This window comes from Phyllobates terribilis, unplaced genomic scaffold, assembly GCF_046119375.1.
Source record: "Phyllobates terribilis strain yellow unplaced genomic scaffold, ASM4611937v1 Scaffold_7__3_contigs__length_470593459, whole genome shotgun sequence".
In the NCBI taxonomy this organism is placed as follows: Eukaryota; Metazoa; Chordata; class Amphibia; order Anura; family Dendrobatidae; genus Phyllobates; species Phyllobates terribilis.
Genome location: NW_027362767.1, coordinates 48,315,358 through 48,328,370, shown reverse-complemented (window position 1 = coordinate 48,328,370; position 13,013 = coordinate 48,315,358).

The following is a 13,013-nucleotide window of genomic DNA, read 5'->3' as shown; positions in this document are numbered from 1 at the left end:
TTCATTGGCTTTCTAAAGAGCGCCAAACATGCAGGGAGGGGACCCGAGGTCCCGCCGAGCAACCCCGGAAATACTTGGCAATCTCCGAGTATGTCGAGCAGTGAGATGCTTGGGCGAGCACCGAGCAGTAGCGAGCATGCTCGCTCATCACTATTTAATACCTGATGCACAGATTTTTTTTGTAATAATGAGGAGGTTAATGTCAGCATCCCTACTGCTAATAATGTTACCATTTCTGCTACTCTAGGTTAGTGCAGAGGTAATACTAACATCCCTGATGGTCTAGAGTAGTCAACAATGTCGTAATACCTGCATATCTAGACTATATAGTAGTGAGGGGGTTAATGTCAGCATTCCCACTGCTCTGTGTTGGTGGCACCATTATCCCTGGTGGTCAAGAATACTTGAGTCAATGTTTTAATACCTGAATGCCAAGTATTTTATAGTAGTTTGGAGGTTAATATCAACATTTCTCCTGCTATTGGTTCATGTATAGGTTATGTTATTTTCACTAGTGGTCTAGGGAAGTCAAAGATGTAATAATTGCATGGATATAATTTTTTAGTAGTAAGGAGTTTGTTAGCATTTCTGCTGCTCTATGCTAATGCAGAGTTAATGTTTTCATCTGAGGTATTCGAGTGTATTGTAGTTAAGTGTTTAAAACCCGTAAGCCAAGAATTACATAGTAGTGAAGGGGTTAATGTTAGTGTAGCACCCCGAGGGCTCGGCTGCTACAGGGGTATTGCACCTCGAACCAGAGGTGTGGTATTCCACTCCCGGGTAAGGATGGAGTGTGGACTAGAACTCAGCTGCATGCACCACATACATCCCATTTCCGGGGGACAGATCAACGGTACTCCCACCAGATAGATGTGCAGGTACGACAGCGTCTGTCCCTGGCTGGAGTGTGAGGGGGGGAGGAATATCCCAGTGGTGCAGGAGCAGAGAGGGGAGGGACTCTGGGCATAGGAAGGAGCCCATTGGTGGCTAGTCACCTGGGCTCGGGTGTCAGAGGGAGTATAAAAGGTGGGCACCATCTTAGGAGTTCAGTCAGACAGAAAAAGAGGAGAAGAGTAGTGACAGGGAGCAGCAGCCCTGTCTGGGTGCTGCTCCTGAAGGGAGCAAGAGAGAGAAAGACAAGAGGAAAGGAACAAGGAACAAGGAAGGAATGGAACCTGGAGAAAGGCCCAGAGACATGAAGGAAGAGGGAACCCGAACACGCTAGGAGTCAGCGGGTGAAGGGTTGGCAGATCAGGGTACCGGATCCCGAACTGGTGGAGGCCACTTATCCTCAGCCAGGAACCGGAGGTCGTGGCCACGTCTGGGCGCGACCACTCACTACACTCACCACGAAGGCACGCCACATAGGGTCAGGGAAACCGGAGATAGGTTTCGCCACCAGAAGGCCCGAGGAAGCTGGACATGGGTGGGTCCCTAGTGGGGACGGCCAGAGAAAGGAACGGAGAAAGGAGTTCAAGGTCACACTCTGGAACTGCCTGGGGGTTGGTCGAGCCCCGTACCTGGTGGACGCAGCACGGCTCGGGTCGTCATCACCTGCAGGACTGACACTGATAACATCTGTGAGTAAAGCATTGAAAACTGCAATCAGTCTCTGTGTTCCATCGCACTACCAGCACTAAAGGTACCGGGACGCCCTTTCTATCACTCCCTTCACCCGCACCAGCTGCCCTGAGGCCATACCTCTCCCGTTGGGGGTTATACCACCATTGCTGCACACATACCACCGGCCTCAGCGGACTGTTCTGCAGCGGCGGCCTTGCGACCGCAAATCAACAGGTGGCGTAGTCGACACTTAAACAACATCTACAAAGACTGCCACACACTTAGTTTGACCACCCTGGGCACGGACCGGGTCCCCGCCACTCGGAGACTACTACCCCCATCGGATCCGGCTCCGGGTATTCCCCCGCGCACACGTGCGCCGCACTACAGCACTGGCCCAGGGGGCGCGTCAACTTTGGCGTAGTCGGCAGGATCTCGTGCCCGTAACCACCGGGTACTGCGTGCCTGAAAAAGAGACCTTTTACTTACCTGTGGTGAAGTTTCCCGCCGTCCGGAGTCGTTTCCCGCCATCCGGAGCCGATTCCCGCCATCCGACGCCATCTTCTGCCTTCTTCCCGCCATCCGTGGAGTTTTCCCGCCATTGGGCGCCATCTTGAGGACGCCGCGCGGGAAGAAGAGGGGTGTGGACTCAGAAAGCCCACGAGAACTGAAGCCCCGCCTCACGTCCGGACGTTGCGTAAGGTCCTGGAAGGAGCCCAGTGACGCCGACGTCACAGGAGCGCGACGGAAGGTCCTCAACCCTGACGATCCACTGCGAAGCCGCGGCCTACGGAAGAGGATCATCGCAAGGTAGGCCACGGTCCACTAGGGGGGAGGAGGATGTCGGATACGGAGGAGAGCTTCACCGCCACAGCCGCCATACCAGATTACAGAGCTGCTAGCGGTGCTCCAGAAGGAAGAACCGGAGTACGCGCAGGCCGCGCTGGAAGAGCTGAACAGGAGGATGATCTGGGCGCAACGAGACGTGCTCGCCGGGTGGAAGGAGGAGTTGACCCGGCGCACGCTGACCTGCCAACCGGAGGTGCAGCCACCATCCAGCACCGCGTCGATCCCGAGAGGCAGCAGAAGCGGACCGGAGGCCGGGGACGACGCCGCGGGGGAGGCCGCAACGACAAGTAAGGGGAACGCCGTTACTCCGGGCCCTGAGGCAGCGGACCTGCCCCTACCTCCCGCCGCGGGACCCGAAGCTCTGGGTGTCGCACCGCCCACCGTACCTCCACCACCAGTAGTCAGCCCTCCAGCAGCAAGCTCTGCAGCGGAGCCTCGCCCTGAACCGTGCTCCCCAACACCGGGCACGATCAGAAAGTCACCGGCCTGGTTAAAAGGCCGAGTGCCCGCGGGCGCTGCACCCCAGCCGGGGCCCCCAGGCGTGCCATCATTGGGGAAAGACCTGTATGAGCAGCACACCTGCCCGGATGGGACACCATTCGTCTGGCCGCCTGAGTACACCAACCCCCGCTCCAGGAAGAGTCATCCCGTAGGAGCAAGGGCCCCAGATGAACCGCTAATCCCAGCTCCGGAGCCCGTGGACCTCTCTTCACCCCGCTGGAGGACGCCCAATTCGAGGGGGACCCCACTGGAGAAGACCTGATGGGGTTCACTCAGGAGACCCGGGCGGGCGCCGCCCGGCGCTATGAGACCTGCCGCCAACAACTGGCAACGTTTGAGCGGGAGCGGAGAGAGAGGAAAGTGAAGGAGGAGTGGCTCCACATTAAAAACGTGGAGCAGAAGACAAGGACCCGCCAGGACCCACCCCGTACAGCTCACGGTCCCCGAGTCACCGGGACTGTTGTTAAGTTTCACATGGCATGTGGCTGGGGCATCATCCAAGACCCGAAGACCATAAGCCAGGTGTTTGTAAACAGGAGCGACGTAGAGTCCCACCTACCGGAGGGGCACAGTGGACGGGACCTGGTGCCTGGAGATACCGTCACCTATACCAGGCATAAGGGAGTGAAGGGGTGGTACGCCCTTCATGTCCACCGGGTCAAGGAAGAAGAGGAGCAATCGTACCAGGAGGAGGAGGAGAAAGAGGGCCCGGACGGGTCTGAACCTGAGGAAGAGAAAGGAGCGTGTGGAGCACACCGTTAATCGTAAACGGTAAAAGAGGAGATGTAAATAGTTACCCGACCGGGTATAAGGACTGTTGTGGGACTGTTTCCACTAAGAGTGTGGTCCCCGTTGGGACAGAAAGAGAACTGTTGCCTATTTTTGCCCTAATCCCTAACCTGACCGAGGACTGAGAGCGGTCATCCCTTCCCTCTACCTGGCCGAAGACTGAGAGCGGCCAGATCCCAAGATCCCAAGAACCCGAGAATTCAAGAATGTTTTATTTGAGAATGCCTTAATGTGAAATTTGATATGATGCCAAAGTTTTACATAGTGTTTTTGTAAAAGAGTTCCGGTGGCATTAGCCAGCTGTTGAGAAAACCTCCCATAAAGGGATGGATGAAAGTTGATGTGTTTTATGTGTACGTACACTTTAAAAATTGTTTTTACTCTATTTCAGCCCGAGGACGTGCTGTGGTTTACCAGGGGGGAATGTAGCACCCCGAGGGCTCGGCTGCTACAGGGGTATTGCACCTCGAACCAGAGGTGTGGTATTCCACTCCCGGGTAAGGATGGAGTGTGGACTAGAACTCAGCTGCATGCACCACATACATCCCATTTCCGGGGGACAGATCAACGGTACTCCCACCAGATAGATGTGCAGGTACGACAGCGTCTGTCCCTGGCTGGAGTGGGAGGGGGGGAGGAATATCCCAGTGGTGCAGGAGCAGAGAGGGGAGGGACTCTGGGCATAGGAAGGAGCCCATTGGTGGCTAGTCACCTGGGCTCGGGTGTCAGAGGGAGTATAAAAGGTGGGCACCATCTTAGGAGTTCAGTCAGACAGAAAAAGAGGAGAAGAGTAGTGACAGGGAGCAGCAGCCCTGTCTGGGTGCTGCTCCTGAAGGGAGCAAGAGAGAGAAAGACAAGAGGAAAGGAACAAGGAACAAGGAAGGAATGGAACCTGGAGAAAGGCCCAGAGACATGAAGGAAGAGGGAACCCGAACACGCTAGGAGTCAGCGGGTGAAGGGTTGGCAGATCAGGGTACCGGATCCCGAACTGGTGGAGGCCACTTATCCTCAGCCAGGAACCGGAGGTCGTGGCCACGTCTGGGCGCGACCACTCACTACACTCACCACGAAGGCACGCCACATAGGGTCAGGGAAACCGGAGATAGGTTTCGCCACCAGAAGGCCCGAGGAAGCTGGACATGGGTGGGTCCCTAGTGGGGACGGCCAGAGAAAGGAACGGAGAAAGGAGTTCAAGGTCACACTCTGGAACTGCCTGGGGGTTGGTCGAGCCCCGTACCTGGTGGACGCAGCACGGCTCGGGTCGTCATCACCTGCAGGACTGACACTGATAACATCTGTGAGTAAAGCATTGAAAACTGCAATCAGTCTCTGTGTTCCATCGCACTACCAGCACTAAAGGTACCGGGACGCCCTTTCTATCACTCCCTTCACCCGCACCAGCTGCCCTGAGGCCATACCTCTCCCGTTGGGGGTTATACCACCATTGCTGCACACATACCACTGGCCTCAGCGGACTGTTCTGCAGCGGCGGCCTTGCGACCGCAAATCAACGGGTGGCGTAGTCGACACTTAAACAACATCTACAAAGACTGCCACACACTTAGTTTGACCACCCTGGGCACGGACCGGGTCCCCGCCACTCGGAGACTACTACCCCCATCGGATCCGGCTCCGGGTATTCCCCCGCGCACACGTGCGCCGCACTACAGCACTGGCCCAGGGGGCGCGTCATTAGCATTCCCGTTGCTCTTAGTGCAGAGGTAATACTATTATCCCTGGTGGTCTATAGTCCCTGCATGCATACATTTATAGAAAAGGGGTTAATGTTAGTATTCCTTTTTCTCTAGGTTAGGGCAGAGATAATGTTACTTTTCCAGGTGGTGCAGGGTAGTCAAGAGTTTACTACCTGTATACCTAGTATTTTATACTAGTGAGGGAGTAAGTATTACCTCTGCCCTAACCTAGCAGAAATGGTAACACTATTATCCCTGGTGGTCTAGGGTAGTTAACAGTGTAGCAATAACCGCATATCTAAAATGTATAGCAGTGAGGGGGTTAATGTTGGCCTTCCTGCTGTTCTAGGTTAGTGCAGAGATACTCATATTTTCCCTGGCATTCTAGGGTTTGTAGTCAAGGGTTTAATACTTATGTAGCGCCGCGTGGGTTCGGTCACTACAGAGGTATTGCACCTCAACCAGAGGTGTGATATCCCACTCCCGGGTAAGGATGGGGTGTGGACCGGGACTCAGTTAGCTGCATGCATCACACACACCCCATTTCCGGGGGACAGCTCAACGGTGCTCCCATTAGTACAGTAATGCAGGCATGACAGACCATGTCCCTGCTGGAGTGGGGAGGGGGGAGGAAAACCCAGTGATGTAGGAGCAGGAGGGGACGGTTTCTGGGCATAGGTAGGAGCCCATTGGTTGCAAGTTACCTGGGCTCATACACTAGGGGAAGGTATATAAGGTGGGCACCATCTTAGTTCAAGGTCAGTTCAGTCAGGAGGAGAAGAGAAGAGGAGTTCAGCCAGAGAGGGCTGACAGGGAGCTGTGGCTCAGTCTGGGCCCAGCTCCACGAGGCAGGCCTAGGAAGAAGGCCAGAGCCAACAGAAAGGAACAGAAACAGAAAGGAACAGAAACAGAAAGGAACAGTGAAGAAAGAGAAGCACCCAAAGTGTAGAAGCGCCCAGAGACACGAAAGCAGAAGGAACCCTAAGGACCCAGGAGATTGCGGGTGACGGGTTGGCAGAGCAGGGTACCGGATCCCAAGTTGGTGGAGGCGACTAATCCCTAACCAAGGACCGGCGGTCGTGACCATTTACTGGTGCGACCCCTCACTACACCTATTAGAAAGGCACACCACATAGGGTCAGGGAAGTGGACACCCAGTCCTCCAAGAAGAAGACCCGAGGCAGCTGGACAGAAATAGTGTCACTGGTGGGGCACGGCTGGCGAAAGGATAGAAGGGAGTCCTGTGCCACACTCCGGAATTTCCTGGGGGTTGATCGAGCCCCTACCTGGTAAACGCAGCATGGCTCGGATGGTCCTATCTGTGCACAAGTGACCTGGATGAGAACTGTGAGTAAAGAACCTGAACTGCAACACCTTGTCTCTGTACTTTCTCACCGCGTCAGCACTACTAGTATTGGGACGCCCGTGCACCATCACTCCCATCATCTCACTCTACACTGCCCTGAGGCTATACTCCTCCCGTGGGGAGTTGTACTCCACTCTGCGGCACCCACAACACCAGCCTCAGCGGTCTACCTTGCAGCGGCGGTTCATCCTGACCGCAATCCACGGGTGGCGTAGTCGGACAATTAACCTAAAACCTTACAAATAGACTGCCACTGGTTTGACCACCCTGAGCCACAGGACCGGGTCGCCGCCACGGTGACTACAACCCCCAGAGACCCGTCTCCGGGTAACCCACACACGTGCACACACGGCCCAGGGGGCGCGTCAACTTTTGGCGTAGTCGGCAGGATCGTTACCAACCCGCCGCAAACGGGTATTGCGCGCCTGAAAAGGGACTGTTTTATTGTATTAAAGATGGCGCCCGCCCCAGAAGAACGAGCGACATAATGTGCGCGCCAAAAGACAACAGGAAACCACCTCCCATCCTGGGCCAGGTCCCAGAATGGCACCAAAGAAGGAGCCCGCCCCCAACAGCCATGAGTGCGGCTGTAGAGATGTCCATCAACGTGGGGGGCTGCCCCTGAATGTGATTGTCAGCAGATGGCCCCAAGACCACCCCCAATGGGGGCGGACAGGAAAGAAAACTGTGGGGCAGGGTGCAGTCTGGATCAGTCTGGACAGGCCGCACCCGGGAATGGAAGGAGCACCGCACCCCACCAACACCCTGGCCCATAGCCTGCTGCAGACTGAGCCACCATGCAGCCTAACAGAGTTGCTGGCACAGCTCCCCAGAGACCCGGAGCGTGCGCAAGCCGTGCTAGAAGACCTGAACCGGAGGATGGTCCGGGAGCAGCGGGACGTGATCGCCGGGTGGAAGGAGGAGTTGGCCCGGCAAGCTGTGACCCGACCGCAGGAGGCGCTACCACCACCCAGCCGCACGCCTGCCTCCGAGGGCGGTGAAGGTGGACCGGAGTCCGGGGACGACGCCACGGAGGAGACCACAACAACCGAGGCAGGTAACGGGGACGTCACCACCCCCAGCCCTGAAACCACGAGCATACCTCAGCCTCCCGTTGCAAGGCCCGAAGCCCCGGGAACCGCACCTGTCGCCACGCCTCCGCCGCTACCAGCTAGGCCTCAGGCTGCAAGCACTGCTGTCGCGCCCCGCCCCACGCCGTGCCCTTTAACCCCGGGCGCAATAAAGAAACAGGCGCCACAGGCCGGGACGCAAGGCCTAGTGCACCCGGGCGCCACTGCCTCACCAGTGCCCCCCTGCCTGGACGGCGCCACTTCCGGGCACGGCCAGCAGGCGACCACCGGCCTGGTCGCAAGGCCGAGTGCCCCCGGGTGCCGCTCCCCCACTGGGGCCCCCTGCCATACTGCCCCTGGGCGCGGATCTATTCGCCCAGCACACCGTCCCGGGTGGACTGCCCCTGGTATGGCCGGCCGACCTGATCAGCAGCCGCCAATGGAGAGACCAGCCCCCGCGCGAACCCCTGATACCAGCTCCGGAGCCCAGAGAGATAAGCCATCCCTCACTGGAGGACGCCCAGTTCGAGTGGGACCCCACTGGAGAAAACCTGATGGGGTTCACCCAGGAAACCTGGGCGGACGCAGCCCGTCGACTGGAGTCCTGCCGCCAACAGCTGGCGACATTTGAGAGGGAGCGATGTGGCAGGGAGGAGCGGCTCCAAGCACGGAGTGCGGAGCAGAAAAGAAGAGCCCGACAGAAACCCCGAGCTGCCAGCGGTCCCAGAGTCACCGGGACCGTGGTGAAATTCCAGATGGATCGCGGCTGGGGCTTCATCAAGGACCCTGAAACCACCGACGACGTCTTTGCGACCCGCAGGGACGTCGAGAGCCACCTGCCAGAGGGACATCGCGGACGAGATCTATACCATGGTGACGTGGTCACCTAAACCCGGCATAAGGGCGCAAAGGGACTGTACGCCCTCCACGTCCATAGAGTGGTAGGAGAGGAGGAGCAGTACTACTCGGACCCCGAGTACCCAGAGGGCCAGGACGGGCCTGAAGACTACCCGGAAGAAGGTGCGCAAGGAGGACACCGCTACTGAAAAGTGGCAGCGCACAAATGTATATAGTTATCCGTCAGGGTATAAGAACTGATGTTTGGAAGTTACCCCCTATATCCCTAATCTGGCTGCGGACTGAGAACAGCCATCCCTTTTCCCTAATCAGGCTGGGGACTGAGAACAGCCATCCCCCTCCTTTCCTGGCCGAGGACTGAGAGCGGCCATCCTGTAAATAGTTGCGCTTCCTAAAGCGCCCCCTACTGGTTTTATAAAAAGACTGCAACGTCTACCTCAAGACAAGTTTACAGGACTGTTGCACCTTTAAGAAGAAAGGACACCTGGTCGCAAGTTGCACCGCGGCCAGTATACAATAATATGTTTTACTTGAAAATGTTTGAAAAGTTTTATATGCTGCTAAAAGAGTTTTATGGTATTTTATATGTGTGAAGAAAGTCTTGTAATATTTGTTAAAAGAGAAAAGTGTACCAGTAACGTTAAAGAAGAAAAGTGCCTCCCATAAAGGGAGGGGTTAAATGGTTATTGTCTTATATGCGAATGCATTCTAAAAATTTTGTATGTTTTTGAATTGTCTTTACTCTTTTCCAGCCTGAGGACGTGCTGTGGTTTACCGGGGGGGAATGTAGCGCCCCTTGGGTTCGGTCGCTACAGAGGTATTGCACCTCAACCAGAGGTGTGATATCCCACTCCCGGGTAAGGATGGTGTGTGGACCGGGACTGAGTTAGCTGCATGCATCATACACACCCCATTTCCGGGGGACAGCTCAACGGTGCTCCCATTAGTACAGTAATGCAGGCACGACAGAACATGTCCATGGCCGGAGTGGGGAGGGGAGGATGAAAACCCAGTGATGTAGGAGCAGGAGGGGACGGTTTCTGGGCATAGGTAGGAGTCCATTGGTTGCAAGTCACCTGGGCTCATACACTAGGGGAAGGTATATAAGGTGGGCACCATCTTAGTTCAAGGTCAGTTCAGTCAGGAGGAGAAGAGAAGAGGAGTTCAGCCAGAGAGGGCTGACAGGGAGCTGTGGCTCAGTCTGGGCCCAGCCCCACGAGGCAGGCCTAGGAGGAAGGCCAGAGCCAGCAGAAAGGAACAGAAACAGAAAGGAACAGCAGAGAAAGAGAAGTACCCAAAGTGTAGAAGGGCCCCAGAAACACGAAAGCAGAAGGAACCCTAAGGACCCAGGAGATTGCGGGTGACGGGTTGGCAGAACAGGGTACAGGATCCCAAGTTGGTGGAGGCGACTAATCCTTAACCAAGGACCGGCGGTCGTGACCATTTACTGGTGCGACCCCTCACTACACCTATTAGAAAGGCACACCACATAGGGTCAGGGAAGTGGACACCCAGTCCTCCCAGGAGAAGACCCGAGGCAGCTGGACAGAAGTAGTGTCACTGGTGGGGCACGGCTGACGAAAGGATAGAAGGGAGTCCTGTGCCACACTCCGGAATTGCCTGGGGGTTGATCGAGCCCCTGCCTGGTGGACGCAGCATGGCTCGGGCGGTCCTATCTGTGCACAAGTGACCTGGATGAGAACTGTGAATAAAGAACCTGAACTGCAACCCCTTGTCTCTGTACTTTCTCACCGCGTCAGCACTACTAGTATTGGGACGCCCGTGCACCATCACTCCCATCATCTCACTCTACACTGCCCTGAGGCTATACTCCTCCCGTGGGGAGTTGTACTACACTCTGCTGCACCCACAACACCAGCCTCAGCGGTCTACCTTGCAGCGACGGTTCATCCTGACCGCAATCCACGGGTGGCATAGTCGGACAATTAACCTAAAACCTTACAAATAGACTGCCACTGGTTTGACCACCCTGAGCCACGGGACCGGGTCGCCGCCACGGTGACTACAACCCCCAGAGACCCGGCTCCGGGTAACCCACACACGTGCACACTCGGCCCAGTGGGCGCGTCACTTACATGCCTAGTATTTTATGGTAATTAGTAAGTTACTGTTGGTGTTCCTGCTGCTGTAAGTTAAAGTAAGAGAAATGCTATTATCCCTGGTTGGCTAGGGTACTGTAGTCAAGGGTTTAAAGCCTGCATATCTAAAATGTTATAATAGTATGGGTGTTAATATCAGAATTCCTTCTGCTTTAGGTCAAGCCAGAGGTTGTACTTGTTATGCACCTGTCTCGACTCTAGGGTTGGGCTCTGGTCCCTTCCTATATGGCTGCTGCCCTTTGCTGTGCTCCACGTCAGGTTTCACTGCTTGCCCGAAATACTTCATAAGTTCACTGACATCATTCTTTGAGCTTTTTACGTTCGACTTAGACACACCTGTGTGCCTGAGTATTCAGTCAGTGTAGTGTTCACTTGTAGTGATAAGGGAACATGCTCACTACTCGAATTATCTTTGCATGCTCTGGTTCGGATACAGTAGCAGGCGTGCTCGAATCAAATGCTCGTGTACCTGCAGCCGCATGTTTCGTGGCTGTTACATAGCCACAAAATATGCGGGGAATGCCTAACATATATGGGCAGTCCATGCTTGCTTTGCAGATGTGTAACAGCCATGAAACATGTGGCTATGGGTACATGAGCATTTGACTCAAGCACGCCTGCTACTGTATCCGAACCTGAGCACACTTGGATAACTTGAGTAGCGAGCATGCTTGCTCATCACAATTCAGTTGCTGTTTGCAAGGACTTTGCCATTATCTAGTTTCTCCTGCTGCAATATTCTCTACAAGCTCCTGAGCTTTCTGCAGTCTGCATTTACTGCTTGCCAGACCTGTTGAATAACTCATCATCCACTGTATACATTATGAACTTTATTTGGAGACTGTTCACATTTTGCTGCAATCATCTCTGCAAATTCCACTCGGTTCTGCAATCTACATTTACTGCTCCTAAGAAGTGCTGATTAACCCATCATCTGCTATACACATTATGAACTGTTAGAGGGCAGCATGGTGGCTCAGTGGTTAGCACTGTTGATTTGCAGTGCTGGGGTCCTGGGTTCAAATCCTACCAAGGACAACATCTACAAGGAGTTTGTATGTTCCCCCTGTGTTTGCGAGGGTTTCCTCCATGTATTATGGTTTCCTCCCATACTCCAAAGACATACCGATAGAGAATTTAGATTGTGTGCCCAATTGGGGACAGCGATGATGATGTATGTAAAGCTCTGTGGAATATGATGGCGCTATATAAGAAACGCATAATAATAATAAATAGTTATAAACTGTTCAAAGAATGCTGCAATCATTTCTGTGAATTTCTGTAGTTTCTGCAATCTTCAGTTTAACCCATTGTCTGCTGTATGTATTACGAACTGCTATATAGAAACTGTTCGTATTCTGCTGCAATTATCTTTGCAAAACTCCTGTGATTTCTAATATCTTCATCTACATTCTGGTCAGACCTGCCGTTTAACCTCTCACTTGCTCTCCAGGGTTTGTCTACACTCCTGGCTCTGTGGTTTCTGGTATGTTCTGCTCCGGTTGTTTGCTTGCTGTCCAGCATAGCCCACTGTCCAGGTAATCAGTGCTGTGCCATCACCCTAGGTCCGTGTTTTCTTGATGAATCCACCTCACCAGGTGATCCTTAACAATGCTATTATCCCAGGTAATAAATTTATTAATTCATCCCTGCTGTACCTCTTTAAAGAATACTATATATTTTTGCCTGTACTATACATACAAATTCTAGATGACTATTTATGCTTCACCGAATGTCCACTAGCGCCATCACTCAGTTTCTAACAGGTCTGTAATCAGATACTCAAAATAAAATGTGTAAGAAAATATGTAAGAAAAGTTATAAGGTTTGATTTTCTTGGAAAAATGACTCAAGCCAAGCCTGACACTTGCTGTCAGCTCTGTCACATTTCTGTCTTTAGGCTAGAAAATAAGTCAGATGGACCTGCAATTTTGCATTCCAGTTGTCTTGTGAAACGGCCTGATGATTTGTTTAGTAATATCTTATGTTATCCACTCTACATTTTAAAGCAAAGAAAATTGGGTTATTTAGGAACATCTACAATAGAAAAGCGTTTTATCACCCGAAGCAATCAGAGAAAAATGCCCGAGGAGTTTGTGGCAACTATATATGACATCTATGAGCTAAGAGGACTGGAAATGTATATCTAAGGACATGCTATATAAGCTAAGGCAAGGGTGACATTAGTTGGGGGGGTGAACAT